Source organism: Oncorhynchus nerka, linkage group LG2, assembly GCF_034236695.1.
Source record: "Oncorhynchus nerka isolate Pitt River linkage group LG2, Oner_Uvic_2.0, whole genome shotgun sequence".
Taxonomy (NCBI): Eukaryota; Metazoa; Chordata; class Actinopteri; order Salmoniformes; family Salmonidae; genus Oncorhynchus; species Oncorhynchus nerka.
In genome coordinates this window covers 23599474-23619650 of record NC_088397.1, presented here as the reverse complement: position 1 = coordinate 23619650, position 20177 = coordinate 23599474, and the positions used below count along the sequence as shown (strand labels likewise).

At 43.1% G+C, this 20177-nt stretch overlaps 2 pseudogenes; both read left to right on the top strand.

Annotated features, from left to right (window-relative positions):
• The first annotated feature begins 1989 nt into the window (after positions 1–1989).
• Positions 1990–3230, top strand: LOC135572565 (2-oxoglutarate receptor 1-like; annotated as a pseudogene).
• Positions 3231–16503: 13273 nt separating this feature from the next.
• On the top strand, positions 16504–17744 carry LOC115145069 (2-oxoglutarate receptor 1-like; annotated as a pseudogene).
• Positions 17745–20177: the final 2433 nt, after the last annotated feature.

Genomic DNA, 20177 nt, shown 5'->3' with positions numbered 1-20177 from the left:
GAACCATTTCTCTAGTTCAAGTGAAACAATAAGGTTTTTCAGCGCATGGCGCTGCGCCTTACCCAGGCAGAGATCCAATATCTCCTGCCGTGCAGCTGTGAACAAGTCCTGTGTGTAAGTTGTGTTCCACAGTGTGGGTGTTGACAAAAACCATGCGACTAAGCGTCAATAATGTCTCAGCTTCTGACTTGATGGCCTTGATGATACTATCAACACCAAGCGTCAGGTGCTGAAAACCAGTAACTACTTGATTTGAAATCCATGCCATATATTGTCATTGTTTAGCCAGCTGATATGTCTTAGACATGGAGATTCCAGCCCAAAGAGGCCAGTCAAAGCTGTGATTAAGTCTACCCTTGTAACCTGAAATCAAATCCTCAATACGTGTCTTCAACCATGTGTGTTCTACCATTACTGCTACAATGAGCCTGGAATGCTGCCAGAATATTAGGTATGTTGTAGAACACATGAACCGTAACTAGACTAGTATCATGCAAGAGGGTTGTGTTAATGTTTCTTTTAACAGGACCAACTTTAGGGACTGGATATGGTTATGGACACTGTGTTGGATTGTGGTAACCGCATGTAGCACAGGAGGTTGGTGGCACCTTAATTGGGGAGGATGGGCACTTGGTAATGGCTGGAGCGGAATGAGTGGAAAGGTCTCAACAACATCAAACATGGTTTCCATGTGTTTTGTGCCATTCCATTAGCTCCGTTCCAGACATTATCATGAGTCGTCTCCCCCTCAGCAGCCTCCACTGACATGTAGTAAAGTTAAAACAATACGTTGTTGACCATGAACAACTCTTTACATTTGTCCAGGCTGTGAAATTAGCAGCACACGAACCAACACAGTACATACCCTCCCTGCAGTTTTGTCCAGACGAATGGTCTGGGTCTGCAGAGGTCACCTATAGGAAAAGACTGATTATACAATAACAATGTGCTGATGTGTCCTGTTATGACGTGCATCATGCTGGCACCTATATGTGACAGGAAGCAGATTCGTCATGTGGTAACACTTCTTGGGATTCATTGTTATAAACAGAATAAAGTGTGTTCAGTATGCCTATGGGTGAATTTGGTTTATTCAATAACTGGAAACAGATTGTTATTTTGTGTTGGAAACAAATGCCAAGATTAAACTTGATATCTATGTGATTGAACAGAAAGTCATTGTCTATGCAGGCGGGATTATTAAAAATGACCTTAACACTGAAATACAAAACAATAAACGATGTGATGAAAACCGAAACAGTACCGTGTGGCGACAAACACTCACAAGGAAACAAACACCCACAAACCAACAGTGAAACCCAGGCTACCTAAGTATGATTCTCAATCAGAGACAACTAACGACACCTGCCTCTGATTGAGAACCACACTAGGCTGAACACAAAAACCAACATAGAAAAACAAACATAGACTGACCATACCAAATAAAGACAAAAGGAAATAAAGGTCAGAACGTGACAGTCAGCAGTGAATCCCACTTCAAGTTAGCCTCTAATTCCCCATCAGAGACCATAACTATTTCTGATACTCCTTAAGATCCATAGCAGTAACACGAACTGCACTGACAGGTGTCGCATCTGTCAGAGTGATATCCCAAGTATCACCCTGCTTAGCAAGTTTGTCAACAACGCTGTTGTGTTCCTCATGCAATGAAGGGTCATCAGTGATGTGTGCGCGCACCTTCACGGCACCGTGGTTATGGACAATCCTGAATTAATCATGAATAACGAAGAGTGAGAAAATTACAGACATACAAATATCATACCCCCAAGACATGCTAACCTCTCACCATTACAATAACAGGGGAGGTTACGTTTCAAATCCAAAGCGCTGGAGTACAGAGCAAAACAATGACAAATGTGTCACTGTCCCAATACTTTTGGAGCTCACTATATATGTATATAGTTATATAACTGTCTGTCTCTACTTGGGCTCCTCTTCTAGGCCTATAACAACACTCACAGCATGGTCATGTCTAGTGCCATCTACAGCGGGAACAAATCCGACCATAACTGCACCAATGTGGACAGCCTGATGAAACGCTACTACCTGCCCAGCGTCATTTTCGTTGTGGGGCTGCTGGGTAACGTCACCTCCATCGCCATCTACCTGATCAAGCTACGACCCTGGAAGTCCAGCAGTATCATCATGTTCAACCTGGCGTTGACGGATCTTCTGTATGTTCTGAGTCTGCCTTTCATGGTCTACTACTACACCAACGGTGAATCCTGGACCCTGGGCGACTTCATGTGTCGCTTTCTGCGTTTCGGGTTCCACTTTAACCTATATGGTAGTATACTGTTTCTCACCTGTTTGGCTGTGTTTCGATATGTCGTGGCGGCGCATCCTCTGAGGGCGGCGCAGGTGCAGCAGAAGAGGTGGGGTATCTTGGCGTGCGCTGTGGTCTGGGCCATAGCCGTGGCAGAGATCGTTCCCATGCTCACCATGATCACCATGGAGACTAAAAACAACAAGACCCAGTGTTTGGACTTTGCTAGCGGCGACCCGGCTGTCCTGTGGTGGTACGGCTGGCTGCTGACCGTGCTGGGCTACCTGCTGCCCCTGGTGGTGGTGGTGGTGTGTTACGCCGGTGTGGTCCGTGAACTAGCCAAGGGGCCCCACACCCACAACCCTTGCCGCGTACGGGCACGCCGCCTCAACGTACTGATCCTGGTGGTGTTCGTGGTGTGCTTCCTGCCATACCACGTCTTGAGGATCCTAAGAGTAGACATGTATGCTGGTGCACTGGGTCCACACCGCTTATATCGTGTCCAGGCCCGTAGCGGGCTCAACACCTTCTTTAACCTGGCTCTGTACACCCTGGCCGGGGACAAGTTCCAGCAGGCCTTCCTCAGTGTGTTCCCCTGGGGCCCCTGGTGGACCAAGTTCAGGACTCACCTCAAACTCAGCCTGGCTGTCGTCAGTAAGCCCAGTAACACAGCTTCAGCCGAAAGGCCAGCAGCCACAGATATGGCATAAAATAAGGACATGAAATATAATACAGTGTTCTGTTTCATTCTGTGTGGACATTACTACCATGGCAATATATTTTCCTTCAATATTGTACATACTGGACTGTGATCCTGTAAATAGAAAACCTTTTATCAGATTTTATTGTGCCAATATGAGGTTTACAACATTGATGGGGTATCTATAAATATATTAGATACTTGTAAAGAGTGACTTTATATGTACTGTATAGTCTAATTGATATTGCCATATCACTTTATTATAAATAAATGTTTAACAATCCAATATCCATCTCAGAGCTCAGTGGGTATTTAATGCATTGTTCTGGCATGACTTGAGAGAAACAAGAACATGATACTTGGCCCAGGACCAGAAACATGTCAATATGATTCAGACACCAAATGTTTTCACTTCTATACCCAGTGTTGGCACTCTTTCAGGTATGTATTTCTCACGTACTTAACGTGCAAGCAAAAATGAAAATAGAGTCTAGGAACAAGGAACAGGTTGGCTAGGGACGAAAAGGAGTGGCTGGGCAGAAAGATTTCCTGCTGTTAAGTGACGTCTGTTTTACATCTTACATTATGGAGAATCACAGAACCACTTCCTAATAAGGTCACTGATTTTATTTATTTGTTATTTTACCAGGTAAGTTGACTGAGAACACATTCTCATTTGCAGCAACGACCTGGGGAATGGTTACAGGGGAGAGGATGGGGAAGAATGAGCCAATTGTAAACTGGGGATTATTAGGTGACCGTGATGGTTTGAGGGCCAGATAGGGAATTTAGCCAGGACACCAGGGTTAACACCTCTACTCTTACAATAAGTGCCATGGGATCTTTAGTAACCACAGAGTCAGGACACCCGTTTAACGTCCCATCCGAAAGACGGCACCCTACACAGGGCAATGTGATATTTTTGGGATATTTTTTAGACCAGAGGAATGAGTGCCTCCTACTGGCCCTCCAACACCACTTCCAGCAGCATCTGGTCTCCCATCCAGGAATTGACCAGGACCAACCCTGCTTCGCTTCAGAAGCAAGCCAGCAGTGGTATGCAGGGTGGTATGCTGAGAAGCAACTTTATGATCCTGTTTTTCCTCTGAAGGCTATTTACTACAGTATAATACATTAATAATGCAATTTGATTTCAACTAATTTCGTCATTTGATAGTATCAAATAGCTAACAAACTAGTGTCAGATTAGTGGTGCTTAAATGTTCATTTGAGGCTGTACTATTTGAATCCCACATCAAAGGGTGGTAATGTCCACTGTCCACCCTCCCTTGTGGGAGCCCAGACCTCACTTCAGATTCAAAGCTGAAAGCAAGTATCTAACACAAAGAAACACTTGAGTGAACTCTCTGACAGTAGAAAAGACCTCAGTATAGTATCTGGCTACCATAACACAATGAGAACAGTATAGAGGAGTGATAGGCTAGGATAGAAACTTGAATATGAATATAAATGAGTAGGCCTTTGTGTGTAACAAGTTTCTCCTGTCTCTAGCTGCAATTGATTGTTGGCTTTTGTTTCTTGTCAACTTTTCAATCTCTTCCTCTACCGTTCCAGTAAACATTGTTGAAAAGCTCCTTATTTAGGGAAGATAAGATTTTGAATGGAAATACATTTTAGGTCCCATTGACAATAGAAAATCAAGTGTGTGTGTGTGTGTGTGTGTGCGTGCGTGCGTGCGTGCGTGCGTGCCTCACTGCTGCATCTGAAGTCTACGACTTTGGAACAAACAAGTATGTAGCATTTTCTTTGGTGATAAATCAGTTTAAGAACTTGTTACACCTTTTAAAATCATTCACCATAACAATACCATTTGCTGTGTCTGGATGGTAAACATTAGTCATCTTGAGTCAGGATGGCCTTAATTATAAAGAGTCCCCTGATGCTATCCCTAATGACCTTCTTTCACAGATGGGAAACCTTCAGACTTTCCCCAGGAGAGGAGCTCAGTGAACCTGCTGAGCAGTGAGGGGGCCCTGTACGCCGTGGGGGGCTTCACCATCATCCAGAATGACAACAAGGAGGTGATCCCCAATGTTGGCAGTAAGTCCCCACTTCTCATGTTATTAAGTTATCAGCTGGGATTCAAACCCAGGTCTTCATGTATGTGAAAGGACTGTGTTAGCCCATCGTGCTAAAGCCTAGGCAGTAACTCAGTGAGCTAACACACATTCACAGTGTTCAGCCCTGTTTGTTGTGGGTTTGTTATTTTAGATGGCTTGCATTTCCATTCCTGTGGACAAAGAAGTAGAACTTATTCATCTTAGTTCAATTATAATAATTTGTTGTATAAATGTATGATAATAAATCAATTTAAAAATCAATTTAAAAATAAATGAGAGCGCCCTACTTGGTCAGTGGTACTGTACAAACAATCAACAACGTCTTGGTTTGTTCCTCATCACTGTATCTTCCTTTTCCCTGTGTTAGGTACGAGGAGGACAAGAAGGAATGGAGCGGGATGCTGAGGGAGATGCGTTACGCCGCTGGCTCCTCCTGCGTATCCATGCGCCTCAATGCTACCAAGATGCCCAAACTCTAGACCCTTGCTGCCCCGTCATATTTCCCCATGATGCCCTCTGTCTGCCTGGATTACCACCATCTTCTCTGGGTTGTCGTTCCATTTCAGTAATAGAGGGGGTGTCACCGTCACATGATAACTCAAATGTGGACTCTAATTGGTTGAATGTGTCGAGAGTTTCTTTTTGTCTATTTATGATCTCAGGTGATTTTCGGTAAAATATAAACAACATCTACTTGCGTCAGTGAAGACCGCATCAGTATATTAGTTTCCCTCACTATAGAGTAACCCACAATGTGTATTTAGCTAGCTTTTTTGTAAAATAAACATTTGTTAAAATACTCCTGTCATGGTTGATTTGAATTTGGAGTAACAGTAGTCGCCATTTTTCATGGCTAGTTTAGTTTAAGGATTAAGCTCTTTTTTTCAATTTTCGTATAAAATGACATACCCAAATTTAACTTCCTGTAGCTCAGGCCCTGAAGCAAGGATTTGCATATTCTTGGTACCATTTGAAAGGAAACACGTTGCAGTTTATGGAAATGTGAAAGGAATGTAGTAGAACAATATAACACAATAGTTCTGGTAAAAGATAATACTTTGAAAAAAACAACCGTTCTTTTGTTTTTTTGTACCATCATTTTTGAAATGCAAGAGAAAGGCCATAATGTATTATTCCAGCCCAGGTGCAATTTAGATTTTGGCCACTAGATGACAGCAGTGTGTGTTCAAAGTTTTAGACTGATCCAAAGAACCATTGCATTTCTGGTCAAAATGTTGTATCAAGACTGCCCAAATGTGCCTAATTTGATTATTAATAACTTTTCATGTTCAAAATTGTGCGCTCTCCTCAAACAATAGCATGGTATTCTTTCACTGTAATAGCTATTGTAAATTGGACAGTGCAGTTAGATTAACAAGAATTTAAGCTTTCTGCCAATATCAGATATGTCTATGTCCCAGGAAATTTTCTTGTTACTTACAACCTCATGCTAATCACATTAGCCTATGTTAGCTCATCCGTCCCGTGGAAGGGACACCGATCCCGATTAAATATTTGTCTGCGAATAGCACGCATGTTATACTAGATTCAAGTCTAAGATATGGTAAATATGGAAAATAAATATAGGTGTGAGCCGGTTCGTATAGTAAAAACAAACAGGTTAAACATCAACTCATTGGCAGGTTTAAACAACTGTCCTGCATTATGCATACACAATGTACACCACAGTATGTGTCATACCAACACTGTAGGTCCCTAAAGATTTCCACAGTAGGTTTGACATACAGGAGCTGATCTCCGTTACCCACAGTGGTGGAAAAAGTACCCTATTGTCATACCTTAGTAAAAGTATAAATCACTTCAAATTCCTTATATTAGGCAAACCAGATGGTACAATCCTCTTTCTTTACAGATAGCCAGTGGCACTCTCCAAAACGCAGAAATAATTTACAAACAATGCATTTCTGTTTCGTGAGTCCGCCAGATCAGAGGCAGTAGAGATGACCAGGGATGTTCTCGTGATAGGTGCGTGAATTCGACCATTTTCCTGTCCTGCTAAGCATTCAAAATGTAATGAGTAATTTTGGGTGTGTAAAAAGTGTATTATTTTCTTTAGGAATGCAGTGAAGTAAAAGTTATCAAAAATATAAATAGTAAAGTACAGATACCCCCAAAACTACTTAAGTAGTACTTTACACCCCTGGTGACCCCGAACTAGAAATCTCTATGTTACCTAGTCTGTCCTAGAGATTAAATGTAGGTGAACTTTACACCAAAACTCTAGAAACAAATTCCACATTCACCACAAAGAATTTTAGGAGCATATGTTGTATTATTGTAAATGTAGGCATTTTCACTAGATCGTAACTTCCTCTAGATACCTTTTACATTCATGAGTTGAACTTGCACTGTAACATTACTAAATACTTATAACCACCACAGCTTTTGACCGTTTTCACCGGCATCCATTTCTAGTTCACTAATGTCTGTCATCAACATGTATCAAGCATATCAACCTGCAGGCTGATGCCAAATGCAGGACATGTGACATCATAATGCAGTACAGTGACACTAAGCCACTAAACCTGTGACGATTTTCATTGGTGGAAGAAGGAGTAGACCAAAGCGCAGAGTGGTACGTGTTCATGATGCCATTAATAAACGGAACACTAAATACAAACTAACAAAAGAATAAAGGAAAACCGAAACAGTCCTGTATGGTGAAAACACTGAAACGGAAAATAATCACCCACAACTCAAAATGGGAAAACAGGCTACCTAAGTATGTCTCTCAATCAGAGACAACGATAGACACCATCCTCTGATTGAGAACCTAGACCTACAACATAGAATACACACCCACATCACACCCTGACCAAACCAAAATAGAAACATACAAAGCAATCTACGATCAGGGCGACAAAACCACTAGAACTGAGGGGGAATAACGCAGCTCGATGTACTCCACGCTATTCCTCCCTTTATTTAACTGCTGCACAGGAATGATGTACTGTACCCATAGTGAAGAGGAAGTATTATTGTCCTTCTCGTAGATTTTCAATAGTTTCATGTCAAATACAGCTGAAATAGGATCTGAATTCTTTGTGAATAAGGGTTCTATGCAGAAGTCAATGAGGTAAGGCCCAACAAAGGCACAGTGCGTGACATGCTTGTGTTTTCCCGTAGTGAGGCCCAGACAGAGCTGTAGGAGGTTTAATGGAGCTGAAAGGAGGGACTAGAGGTGGCTGATGTATAAGAGAGAGGAGGAGGAGGAAAGTCTCAGACAGGATATCGATGACTGAGGGAACAGCACTGACTGACTGATTGTAAGTTGCCATATCACTGTGTCTCTAGCCTTGTTTATACCTGGTGCTAACATGCGTCTTTTTTCTGATATTATCCATATTCTGAATGTGCCAACATTTTTAATGTTGCATCTACACACGGTATGTGTCTCATATCCTTCCACTGTGTCTGCATTGTGACCAGATTCGATGGTGCCTCCCAGTATGCAGATTATTTGACACATTTTTTCAAAATAAGATGTATTTATTTATTTTAAGACATGGTGTTACCTGTCAATGATTTTAGAGACCGATATAGTGATGATTTAAATTATTTGACCATCCAGATCGGTTTATACTCGAATGATAATATCCAAATACTCTGGGTCCCTGACTACCTCCGGAGGTGGTCAGGAAGATCTGATCAGAGACAGATCACAATGCGTATTTCAATTGTCCACACCTGTCTAAAAATGTGGGCACAATCTGAATGTGGACAAGACCAGGACAAAGGACGCATGTTAGAACCAGGTATGAGGGTAGCCTAGCAGCCTAGTGGTTAGCCTAGTGGTTAGGCGTTGGACTAGTAACCGGAAGGTTGCAAGTTCAAACCCCAAGCTGACAAGATACAAATCTGTCGTTCTGCCCCCAAACAGGCAGTTAACCCACTGTTCCTAGGCCGTCATTGAAAATAAGAATTTGTTCTTAACTGACTTGCCTGGTTAAATAAAGGTTAAAAAATAAAAATAAATAATCGGGCTTATGACTCAATTGTTTACTCCATGTGTAACTCTGTGTTGTCTGTTCGCACTGCTATGCTTTATCTTGGCCAGGTCGCAGTTGCAAATGAGAACTTGTTCTCAACTAGCCTACCTGGTGAAATAAAAATAAAATAAAAAAAGTGTATAGTACAAAGAAATTCTAAGGAGGACTTGTTTTATTCTAGTCTGGCATTGATCATACTTACTAGGTGTGGCTGCACATGTTACAGTATTTTCTGAAAGGAAGAATACATGAAGTGCAGAGTAAAAAGTAAGGAACAAGACGAGAAGGAATAATCAGACCTGAGGTGTAAACTTTGCACTGGCATGGTGTGGATTTTTGTGTTTGTGTAGGCTGCCAGACAAACCTGAGACTGTCTCACACCTTTTGTGATAATGGGAGCAGAGGGAAGTAGAAAGGGTACTTTTTCATGAGTATTTTTATGTTAGTAGAATAATTTTTGAATTTGAAATTGTTAGAGGCTAGTGTTGAAAAATTCAGGGTAAGTGACTGTATTAGAAATAGTAGTAGAAGTAGTAGTATCAGTATCAGTAGTAATAGCAGTAGTAGAGGCAGTAGTAGTATCAGTAGCAGTAGCAGTAGTAATAGCAGTAGTAGCACTAGCAGTAGCAGTAGCAGAAGTAGTAGCAGCAGCAGCAGTAGTAGCAGTAGCAGTAGAATTAGTAGCAGTAGTAGCAGTAGTAGTAGAATTAGTAGCAGTAGTAGCAGTAGCGGCAGAAGTAGTAGCAGCAGTGTAATTAGTAGCAGTAGCAGTAGAATTAGTAGCAGTAGTAGCAGTAGAATCAGTAGCAGTAGAATTAGTAGCAGTAGTAGTAGCAGTAGAATTAGTAGCAGCAGCAGTTGTAGCAGCAGCAGCAACAGCAGCAGTAGCATTAGCAATAGCAGTAGCAGTAGCATTAGTAGTAGTAGTAGCAACAGCAGCAGTAGCATTAGCAATAGTAGTAGCAGTAACATTAGTAGTAGTAGCAGTAGTAGTAGAATTAGTAGCAGTAGTAGCAGTAGCGGCAGAAGTAGTAGCAGCAGTGTAATTAGTAGCAGTAGCAGTAGAATTAGTAGAACCATTGTTCCTGTTCCCAAGAAAGCTAAGGTAACTGAGCTAAACGACTACCGCCCCGTAGCACTCACTTCCGTCATCATGAAGTGCTTTGAGAGACTAGTCAAGGACCATATCACCTCCACCCTACCTGACACCCTAGACCCACTCCAATTTGCTTACCGCCCAAATAGGTCCACAGACGATGCAATCTCAACCACACTGCACACTGCCCTAACCCACCTGGACAAGAGGAATACCTATGTGAGAATGCTGTTCATCGACTACAGCTCGGCATTCAACACCATAGTACCCTCCAAGCTCGCCATCAAGCTCGAGACCCTGGGTCTCGACCCCGCCCTGTGCAACTGGGTACTGACTTCCTGACGGGCCGCCCCCAGGTGGTGAGGGTAGGCAACAACATCTCCTCCCGCTGATCCTCAACACGGGGCCCCACAAGGGTGCGTTCTGAGCCCTCTCCTGTACTCCCTGTTCACCCACGACTGCGTGGCCACGCACGCCTCCAACTCAATCATCAAGTTTATGGACGACACAACAGTGGTAGGCTTGATTACCAACAACGACGAGACGGCCTACAGGGAGGAGGTGAGGGCCCTCGGAGTGTGGTGTCAGGAAAATAACCTCACACTCAACGTCAACAAAACTAAGGAGATGATTGTGGACTTCAGGAAACAGCAGAGGGAACACCCCTATCCACATCGATGGAACAGTAGTGGAGAGGGTAGCAAGTTTTAAGTTCCCGGCATACACATCACAGACAAACTGAATTGGTCCACTCACACTGACAGCTGCCGTGAAGAAGGCGCAGCAGCGCCTCTTCAACCTCAGGAGGCTGAAGAAATTCGGCTTGTCACCAAAAGCACTCACGAACTTCTACAGATGCACAATCGAGAGCATCCTGGCGGGCTGTATCACCGCCTGGTACGGCAACTGCCCGCCTCAACCGTAAGGCTCTCCAGAGGGTAGTGAGGTCTGCACAACGCATCACCGGGGGCAAACTACCTGCCCTCCAGGACACCTACACCACCCGATGTTACAGGAAGGCCATAAAGATCATCAAGGACATCAACCACCCGAACCACTGCCTGTTCACCCCGCTATCATCCAGAAGGCGAGGTCAGTACAGGTGCATCAAAGCTGGGACTGAGAGACTGAAAAACAGCTTCTATCTCAAGGCTATCAGACTGTTAAACAGCCACCATTGAGTGGCTGCTGCCAACACACTGTCATTGACACTGACCCAACTCCAGCCACTTTAATAATGGGAATTGATGGGAAATGATGTAAATATATCACTAGCCACTTTAAACAATGCTACCTTATATAATGTTACTTACCCTACATTATTCATCTCATATGCATACGTATATACTGTACTCTACATCATCGACTGCATCCTTATGTAATACATGTATCACTAGCCACTTTAACTATGCCACTTTGTTTACTTTGTCTACATACTCATCTCATATGTATATACTGTACTCGATACCATCTACTGTATGCTGCTCTGTACCATCACTCACTCATATATCCTTATGTACATATTCTTTATCCCCTAACACTGTGTATAAGACAGTAGTTTTAGAATTGTTAGTTAGATTACTTGTTGGTTATCACTGCATTGTCGGAACTAGAAGCACAAGCATTTCGCTACACTCGCATTAACATCTGCTAACCATGTGTATGTGACAAATAAAATTTGATTTGATTTGATTTGATTTGATTTGATTTAGTAGCAGTAGTAGCAGTAGAATCAGTAGCAGTAGAATTAGTAGCAGTAGCAGTAGAATTAGTAGCAGCAGCAGTAGTAGCAGCAGCAGCAACAGCAGCAGTAGCATTAGCAATAGCAGTAGCATTAGTAGCAGTAGTAGTAGTAGCAACAGCAGCAGTAGCATTAGCAATAGTAGTAGCAGTAGCAGTAACATTAGTAGTAGTAGCAGTAGTAGTAGAATTAGTAGCAGTAGTAGCAGTAGCGGCAGAAGTAGTAGCAGCAATGTCATTAGTAGCAGTAGCAGTAGAATTAGTAGCAGTAGTAGCAGTAGAATCAGTAGCAGTAGAATTAGTAGCAGTAGTAGTAGCAGTAGAATTAGTAGCAGCAGCAGTAGTAGCAGCAGCAGCAACAGCAGCAGTAGCATTAGCAATAGCAGTAGCAGTAGCATTAGTAGCAGTAGTAGTAGTAGCAACAGCAGCAGTAGCATTAGCAATAGTAGTAGCAGTAGCAGTAACATTAGTAGTAGTAGCAGTAGCAGCAGCAGGAATAGTAATAGTAATAGCAGTAGCAGGAATAGCAGTAGCAGCAGGAATAGGAATAGTAATAGCAGTAGTTGCAGGAATAGTAATAGTAATAGCAGGAGCAGTAGCAGCAGCAGCATTAGCAGCAGGAATAGTAATAGCAGTAGTAGCAGGAATAGTAATAGTAATAGCAGGAGCAGTAGCAGCAGCAGCATTAGCAGCAGGAATAGTAATAGCAGTAGCAGTAGCAGCAGTAGTAGCAGGAATAGTAATAGTAATAGCAGGAGCAGCAGCAGCAGCAGCATTAGCAGCAGGAATAGTAATAGTAATAGCAGTAGCAGCAGGAATAGGAATAGTAATAGCAGTAGCAGCAGGAATAGGAATAGTAATAGAATAATAATAATAATTAAAGGAATATTACTCAGAAATGTGAGGACTACGGATCGTATCCATTTAATAGTAATCAGATGTATTAGTTACACAATAGGAGTTTAATTAGAAAATGGTACATACCAGAAATCTTCACGATAAAAATAATACAAAATAAGTCTTAACGGCATAAAAAATTCACTACTATGACATACAAACATACATCAGGAGATCGGTTTACCAATGACTCCATGGTCAACGTTTAAACCCATCTTTTACTCGCCCAAGAGTGGCAAATCCCAGTATCTCCCATCATCTAATTACCGTCACTTTGCATTGCCCAAAAAAATAACAACAAAAGGTATGAAACTCAACACCCATTCTCTAATCTAATCACCACAGCTCAACACTGTATGATAAGAGCACACCCCTGTGTCGCTCCTTTTTTAACTATTTGTCTCTTCATTGAGATTGCCACAGATAAGGTGTGTTTGATCCTTGTGGTAGTCCACAGATGGTCTGTCATTCAAACAATGCCATAAATCGTGATTGAGTCATCACACTGGGCTCCGGGCCAGCAAGTCGCTAGACGCTTCTTCATCACTGGCCTTCATCATCGTTCACATTAGTTTACTCTCTCTATTTTCGACTACAATAATCCCCTGTTTGGCACCTCTGGGTTGGGAAAGAACCAGAGGTGCCATAGCGAAAGAAGTTGAAGTGGTCTTTCGAAGAGAGGTGATCCAATGTCTGCAATAGCAACACTGTACTAAAGTTATAGTTACCACAAGCTGGCTTGCCAAGACGCACGGGCGGTACACCCAGTCCCACCACGTGTATGCGTATATGGCTGAGGCAAGGGAGGCACTGGTCATGATAGTTGCGGTCTTCTTGGCCAGGTTGACTATGACCTGGGAGTGTGCAAGATGGTAGCTGGAATCCTGCAGAAGCTCCTGAACCATGGCCATAGACCATCAGAGACCTGGTGTTCATATCATAGGTATCCTCCCACAAGGGTGCAATATCAGTGTTCATGGGTAGCCTGCCTAGAATATTCAACTCTCCTATTGTGAAATCTTCAGTCACTTCCAAGCAGAAAGTGTGGTTAGCTGGACAGGTCAAGAAATAATTACAGTAATCTCGCTTATCACACGCCACTGGGTATGAGACACTAGGATAGGATGCAATGATTGTACGCTCGTGTTCACCCGAGCGTACAAGCACCCTTCGAAAAACCAGCCATCATGAACCGAACAGAACATAGAAATAATCATGCACGACAAACATGGGGGAAACAGGGTTAAATACATGAACATGTAATTGGATAATGAAAACCAGATGTGTAGAAAATAAAGACAAAACCAATGGAAAATGAAAGATGGATCAGCAATGGCTAGAAGACCGGTGACGTCGACCGCCGAATGCCGCCTGAACAAAGAGAGGGGCCCGACCTCAGCGGGAGTCGTGACAATGTATTACAGGTGCAAATTACATAACTTGAAGTCTCAGGACAACAAGACCAAGTTGTTACCAACATATTGGTACCATTCACAAAAAAATTGCCAGCAAAGTGATCACATTTTATGATTGGGTCTTTAATGACCACCCACAAAGGGTGGAGCTCGAGTTGGAAATGTTTGGTCCGGAAAAATAAAAGGGAAAGTTAAATAAAAACAAATACAGCCAAAATATCCTCTAGAATTGTACATCACAGCAGCTAACAGTTCTGCATATAGAATATTCTGAATATTGTCTGACTTGAACCATTTCTCTAGTTCAAGTGAAACAATAAGGTTTTTCAGCGCATGGCGCTGCGCCTTACCCAGGCAGAGATCCAATATCTCCTGCCGTGCAGCTGTGAACAAGTCCTGTGTGTAAGTTGTGTTCCACAGTGTGGGTGTTGACAAAAACCATGCGACTAAGCGTCAATAATGTCTCAGCTTCTGACTTGATGGCCTTGATGATACTATCAACACCAAGCGTCAGGTGCTGAAAACCAGTAACTACTTGATTTGAAATCCATGCCATATATTGTCATTGTTTAGCCAGCTGATATGTCTTAGACATGGAGATTCCAGCCCAAAGAGGCCAGTCAAAGCTGTGATTAAGTCTACCCTTGTAACCTGAAATCAAATCCTCAATACGTGTCTTCAACCATGTGTGTTCTACCATTACTGCTACAATGAGCCTGGAATGCTGCCAGAATATTAGGTATGTTGTAGAACACATGAACCGTAACTAGACTAGTATCATGCAAGAGGGTTGTGTTAATGTTTCTTTTAACAGGACCAACTTTAGGGACTGGATATGGTTATGGACACTGTGTTGGATTGTGGTAACCGCATGTAGCACAGGAGGTTGGTGGCACCTTAATTGGGGAGGATGGGCACTTGGTAATGGCTGGAGCGGAATGAGTGGAAAGGTCTCAACAACATCAAACATGGTTTCCATGTGTTTTGTGCCATTCCATTAGCTCCGTTCCAGACATTATCATGAGTCGTCTCCCCCTCAGCAGCCTCCACTGACATGTAGTAAAGTTAAAACAATACGTTGTTGACCATGAACAACTCTTTACATTTGTCCAGGCTGTGAAATTAGCAGCACACGAACCAACACAGTACATACCCTCCCTGCAGTTTTGTCCAGACGAATGGTCTGGGTCTGCAGAGGTCACCTATAGGAAAAGACTGATTATACAATAACAATGTGCTGATGTGTCCTGTTATGACGTGCATCATGCTGGCACCTATATGTGACAGGAAGCAGATTCGTCATGTGGTAACACTTCTTGGGATTCATTGTTATAAACAGAATAAAGTGTGTTCAGTATGCCTATGGGTGAATTTGGTTTATTCAATAACTGGAAACAGATTGTTATTTTGTGTTGGAAACAAATGCCAAGATTAAACTTGATATCTATGTGATTGAACAGAAAGTCATTGTCTATGCAGGCGGGATTATTAAAAATGACCTTAACACTGAAATACAAAACAATAAACGATGTGATGAAAACCGAAACAGTACCGTGTGGCGACAAACACTCACAAGGAAACAAACACCCACAAACCAACAGTGAAACCCAGGCTACCTAAGTATGATTCTCAATCAGAGACAACTAACGACACCTGCCTCTGATTGAGAACCACACTAGGCTGAACACAAAAACCAACATAGAAAAACAAACATAGACTGACCATACCAAATAAAGACAAAAGGAAATAAAGGTCAGAACGTGACAGTCAGCAGTGAATCCCACTTCAAGTTAGCCTCTAATTCCCCATCAGAGACCATAACTATTTCTGATACTCCTTAAGATCCATAGCAGTAACACGAACTGCACTGACAGGTGTCGCATCTGTCAGAGTGATATCCCAAGTATCACCCTGCTTAGCAAGTTTGTCAACAACGCTGTTGTGTTCCTCATGCAATGAAGGGTCATCAGTGATGTGTGCGCGCACCTTCACGGCACCGTGGTTATGGACAATCCTGAATTAATCATGAATAACGAAGAGTGAGAAAATTACAGACATACAAATATCATACCCCCAAGACATGCTAACCTCTCACCATTACAATAACAGGGGAGGTTACGTTTCAAATCCAAAGCGCTGGAGTACAGAGCAAAACAATGACAAATGTGTCACTGTCCCAATACTTTTGGAGCTCACTATATATGTATATAGTTATATAACTGTCTGTCTCTACTTGGGCTCCTCTTCTAGGCCTATAACAACACTCACAGCATGGTCATGTCTAGTGCCATCTACAGCGGAACAAATCCGACCATAACTGCACCAATGTGGACAGCCTGATGAAACGCTACTACCTGCCCAGCGTCATTTTCGTTGTGGGGCTGCTGGGTAACGTCACCTCCATCGCCATCTACCTGATCAAGCTACGACCCTGGAAGTCCAGCAGTATCATCATGTTCAACCTGGCGTTGACGGATCTTCTGTATGTTCTGAGTCTGCCTTTCATGGTCTACTACTACACCAACGGTGAATCCTGGACCCTGGGCGACTTCATGTGTCGCTTTCTGCGTTTCGGGTTCCACTTTAACCTATATGGTAGTATACTGTTTCTCACCTGTTTGGCTGTGTTTCGATATGTCGTGGCGGCGCATCCTCTGAGGGCGGCGCAGGTGCAGCAGAAGAGGTGGGGTATCTTGGCGTGCGCTGTGGTCTGGGCCATAGCCGTGGCAGAGATCGTTCCCATGCTCACCATGATCACCATGGAGACTAAAAACAACAAGACCCAGTGTTTGGACTTTGCTAGCGGCGACCCGGCTGTCCTGTGGTGGTACGGCTGGCTGCTGACCGTGCTGGGCTACCTGCTGCCCCTGGTGGTGGTGGTGGTGTGTTACGCCGGTGTGGTCCGTGAACTAGCCAAGGGGCCCCACACCCACAACCCTTGCCGCGTACGGGCACGCCGCCTCAACGTACTGATCCTGGTGGTGTTCGTGGTGTGCTTCCTGCCATACCACGTCTTGAGGATCCTAAGAGTAGACATGTATGCTGGTGCACTGGGTCCACACCGCTTATATCGTGTCCAGGCCCGTAGCGGGGCTCAACACCTTCTTTAACCTGGCTCTGTACACCCTGGCCGGGGACAAGTTCCAGCAGGCCTTCCTCAGTGTGTTCCCCTGGGGCCCCTGGTGGACCAAGTTCAGGACTCACCTCAAACTCAGCCTGGCTGTCGTCAGTAAGCCCAGTAACACAGCTTCAGCCGAAAGGCCAGCAGCCACAGATATGGCATAAAATAAGGACATGAAATATAATACAGTGTTCTGTTTCATTCTGTGTGGACATTACTACCATGGCAATATATTTTCCTTCAATATTGTACATACTGGACTGTGATCCTGTAAATAGAAAACCTTTTATCAGATTTTATTGTGCCAATATGAGGTTTACAACATTGATGGGGTATCTATAAATATATTAGATACTTGTAAAGAGTGACTTTATATGTACTGTATAGTCTAATTGATATTGCCATATCACTTTATTATAAATAAATGTTTAACAATCCAATATCCATCTCAGAGCTCAGTGGGTATTTAATGCATTGTTCTGGCATGACTTGAGAGAAACAAGAACATGATACTTGGCCCAGGACCAGAAACATGTCAATATGATTCAGACACCAAATGTTTTCACTTCTATACCCAGTGTTGGCACTCTTTCAGGTATGTATTTCTCACGTACTTAACGCAAGCAAAAATGAAAATAGAGTCTAGGAACAAGGAACAGGTTGGCTAGGGACGAAAAGGAGTGGCTGGGCAGAAAGATTTCCTGCTGTTAAGTGACGTCTGTTTTACATCTTACATTATGGAGAATCACAGAACCACTTCCTAATAAGGTCACTGATTTTATTTATTTGTTATTTTACCAGGTAAGTTGACTGAGAACACATTCTCATTTGCAGCAACGACCTGGGGAATGGTTACAGGGGAGAGGATGGGGAAGAATGAGCCAATTGTAAACTGGGGATTATTAGGTGACCGTGATGGTTTGAGGGCCAGATAGGGAATTTAGCCAGGACACCAGGGTTAACACCTCTACTCTTACAATAAGTGCCATGGGATCTTTAGTAACCACAGAGTCAGGACACCCGTTTAACGTCCCATCCGAAAGACGGCACCCTACACAGGGCAATGTGATATTTTTGGGATATTTTTTTAGACCAGAGGAATGAGTGCCTCCTACTGGCCCTCCAACACCACTTCCAGCAGCATCTGGTCTCCCATCCAGGAATTGACCAGGACCAACCCTGCTTCGCTTCAGAAGCAAGCCAGCAGTGGTATGCAGGGTGGTATGCTGAGAAGCAACTTTATGATCCTGTTTTTCCTCTGAAGGCTATTTACTACAGTATAATACATTAATAATGCAATTTGATTTCAACTAATTTCGTCATTTGATAGTATCAAATAGCTAACAAACTAGTGTCAGATTAGTGGTGCTTAAATGTTCATTTGAGGCTGTACTATTTGAATCCCACATCAAAGGGTGGTAATGTCCACTGTCCACCCTCCCTTGTGGGAGCCCAGACCTCACTTCAGATTCAAAGCTGAAAGCAAGTATCTAACACAAAGAAACACTTGAGTGAACTCTCTGACAGTAGAAAAGACCTCAGTATAGTATCTGGCTACCATAACACAATGAGAACAGTATAGAGGAGTGATAGGCTAGGATAGAAACTTGAATATGAATATAAATGAGTAGGCCTTTGTGTGTAACAAGTTTCTCCTGTCTCTAGCTGCAATTGATTGTTGGCTTTTGTTTCTTGTCAACTTTTCAATCTCTTCCTCTACCGTTCCAGTAAACATTGTTGAAAAGCTCCTTATTTAGGGAAGATAAGATTTTGAATGGAAATACATTTTAGGTCCCATTGACAATAGAAAATCAAGTGTGTGTGTGTGTGTGTGTGTGCGTGCGTGCGTGCGTGCGTGCGTGCCTCACTGCTGCATCTGAAGTCTACGACTTTGGAACAAACAAGTATGTAGCATTTTCTTTGGTGATAAATCAGTTTAAGAACTTGTTACACCTTTTAAAATCATTCACCATAACAATACCATTTGCTGTGTCTGGATGGTAAACATTAGTCATCTTGAGTCAGGATGGCCTTAATTATAAAGAGTCCCCCTGATGCTATCCCTAATGACCTTCTTTCACAGATGGGAAACCTTCAGACTTTCCCCAGGAGAGGAGCTCAGTGAACCTGCTGAGCAGTGAGGGGGCCCTGTACGCCGTGGGGGGCTTCACCATCATCCAGAATGACAACAAGGAGGTGATCCCCAATGTTGGCAGTAAGTCCCCACTTCTCATGTTATTAAGTTATCAGCTGGGATTCAAACCCAGGTCTTCATGTATGTGAAAGGACTGTGTTAGCCCATCGTGCTAAAGCCTAGGCAGTAACTCAGTGAGCTAACACACATTCACAGTGTTCAGCCCTGTTTGTTGTGGGTTTGTTATTTTAGATGGCTTGCATTTCCATTCCTGTGGACAAAGAAGTAGAACTTATTCATCTTAGTTCAATTATAATAATTTGTTGTATAAATGTATGATAATAAATCAATTTAAAAATAAATTTAAAAATAAATGAGAGCGCCCTACTTGGTCAGTGGTACTGTACAAACAATCAACAACGTCTTGGTTTGTTCCTCATCACTGTATCTTCCTTTTCCCTGTGTTAGGTACGAGGAGGACAAGAAGGAATGGAGCGGGATGCTGAGGGAGATGCGTTACGCCGCTGGCTCCTCCTGCGTATCCATGCGCCTCAATGCTACCAAGATGCCCAAACTCTAGACCCTTGCTGCCCCGTCATATTTCCCCATGATGCCCTCTGTCTGCCTGGATTACCACCATCTTCTCTGGGTTGTCGTTCCATTTCAGTAATAGAGGGGGTGTCACCGTCACATGAT